The following is a 2693-nucleotide window of genomic DNA, read 5'->3' as shown; positions in this document are numbered from 1 at the left end:
TGTGTGTGTGTGTGCGTATGCGTGATTGTAGTCCAACCCATGCCAGCACAAAAAAAATGGACGTTAAATTATCATCAGCACGTTCGTATGTATGTACGAGTACGAACGTATGCATGTATGTATGTATGTAGTAAGCATGTATACAAAGAAATTGACAAAGAGAGAGAAGCAGTGTGTGATTATGGCAAGCAAGTGACGTAGAGCGCAGGAATCGGTGACAAAGTACACACAGGCGTGGTTGATAGTTGAACATAGAAAGATTTGAGTGGTTTGTAATTAACAACCTTTCAATAACACACAGACACACACACACACGCACACTATGTGGGTCTCCTCTGTTTTAAATAAACAAAACATCACAACTTCTCCTCGACTCCACCTCAAGGAACACTAGATTATTTCTTTTTACTTAATTTGATTAATTTGACATGTCATTTGCTCCTAATTAATTCTCTTAATTAGAATGTCATAGTGCTTTTACTATTTTTTTTCGTTTTGGTATACCTCTCTCCGTTGCTTAACCATTAATTCCTGCTGGAACTTTCGTTTCAACCCATGGATCTCCTGATAATAATAATAAACACTCATATATCTCCTGAGTGCAGTAAAAACCTACAGCTATAGACCAACAGTCCATTTAACCTACATTTATATTTATATATACACACATAATACTCTTGCCTTGTTTATCTACAAACTGGATACAAAACGAGCCAAACCAGGGAGTGGAGTTTGCTTCTGCATACGTGGTCATCAAGCATTTTAGAAATAGCAGCTAAAAACCACATGTGTATCGAATCACACAATTAAATTCTAACTGGACCCCCAATCGGATAATTTGACCCTCTGTAAACACTACATCAGAAAAGAAAAAAAAATCCACAAGCACACACACGCAAAAGAATAAATAAAGATATTGTGGTGGAGGTCACGGCTGGGATGCTATTTGACCCCAGATCTGCTTGATCTGGGCCACTAACCTCGGAGCTACGCTACCACCACTGCCACCACGACTACAACTTGCACATTGGATTATATTTTGGTTTTGAACCAGAGACAAGAGATGGCAGTCTATAGATTGTTCCCGCTTCCGTCTTTTTAATCGTCTACAACCAATATAGTAAGTCTATATAATATATATATGCGCTTATAATATATATATATGCATACATACATACCCGTGAAATACATACATAATATAGATATGCAGTATATATATATATATATATATATATATATATATATATATATATATATATATGTGTGTGTGTGTGTGTGTTAAGTTATTCTATCTGTCTGTATATATTCGTGTACACTGTTTTTCTGTCTATATAGTATATTAGACATCACCATGTATAGTAAAATATATTCATATACACACACATTTTTTATACACACACACACACACAAGACACGTGCATGAAATGTAGATACGATTTGACATCATTATTATCATTATCCATGTATATATATTTATATATATATATATATATATATATGTGAATGTGTACGCGCGTGTATACACACACGTACAGACACACACACACACACATATATACACAGAGAAAGAAGAGGGTATTATGCTGCCTGCATTTTATCTGTAATTACATAATTATATGTGTGTATGCATGTATGTATATATATCCATGTGTGTGTGTATAAAACTTGCGCTAGGGCTGCACCCATACACATTCATGTGCACACATATACATACATGCATACACACACACATTCCTTCTGCTCTTTTCATTCACCACTGCCAACGTATTTAAATGTTGGATATACAAATCTGTAATGTTATATATACACGCATTGCAAATCTGTAATGTTATTATATACATATATAAATATACTGCACACCGTTTTATACACACGTTGCGCTATGACACTTAAGGTTGCTGTCGATATTATTGCATTATGCAGATTTTTAACTGGTGGTGGGGGGGTCTTTGGCCCTTTCAACGGAATCACGCTTTTCATTCATTGCTGCCATAAGCATCGACACCACCACCACCACCATCGCACTCGTCATCATCATCATCAACCACACAATACGATTTTGAAGCATATTATTGATCATGAATGTGGTTGTATGTGTGTGTATATGAAAGAAAGAGAGAAAGAGAAATTATCTGAAGCATTCTAAATTTTCGCCACCGACACCTCCTCCATTGCTACTACTACTTTATATTTCTAATAATAATCGTTGGCACCAGATCTGCAGATTTTTAAGGCAGGTGGTTCGTCTGTTACAGCGGCCCAGGTCTTCAACGTGTACTTTATTTGATAGACCACGAAAGCATGAAAGGCAAAGTCGACCTCGGCGACATTTGAACTCGGAATGTACAAAACGGAAGAAATGCCGCTGAACATTTTTGTACGACAGTCTAAACGATTCTTACCAATACGTTTGCCACGGGGGCGTCTGACGAGGGGAACATTACTAAAACGGTTTGGGTTAAGTTTTACAACAAAAAAAAAAGCGAGTGGGGGAGGGAGAAGTAGGAGGAAAGATGTGATCTCTTTTATTTGTTACTTGTTTTAGTTATTAGACTGCGACCATGCTGGGGCACCGCCTCGGAGAATTTTTAGTCGAATGGATCGACCCCAGTACTTATTATTTTTTGTAAAGCCTGGTTTTTTATTCTATTGGGCTCTTCTGCCGAATCGCTAAGTTACAGGGACGTAAACAC

The 2693-nt window shown here is 37.0% G+C and overlaps 1 protein-coding gene across 1 annotated transcript in view; it reads left to right on the top strand.

The window, feature by feature from the left end:
* Positions 1-201: 201 nt before the first annotated feature.
* The window catches only part of LOC106883793 (rho GTPase-activating protein 1), a 60246-nt gene continuing 57754 nt past the window's right edge, over positions 202-2693 (top strand). Inside the window, exon 1 of the mRNA XM_052977150.1 lies at positions 202-1120. The gene's annotated coding sequence lies outside the window, so the exon portion shown is untranslated. The remainder of the gene's footprint in view (positions 1121-2693) is intronic.

The sequence above is a fragment of the Octopus bimaculoides genome, chromosome 27 (assembly GCF_001194135.2).
Source record: "Octopus bimaculoides isolate UCB-OBI-ISO-001 chromosome 27, ASM119413v2, whole genome shotgun sequence".
Taxonomy (NCBI): Eukaryota; Metazoa; Mollusca; class Cephalopoda; order Octopoda; family Octopodidae; genus Octopus; species Octopus bimaculoides.
This window is presented reverse-complemented; position numbering and strand designations above follow the sequence as displayed.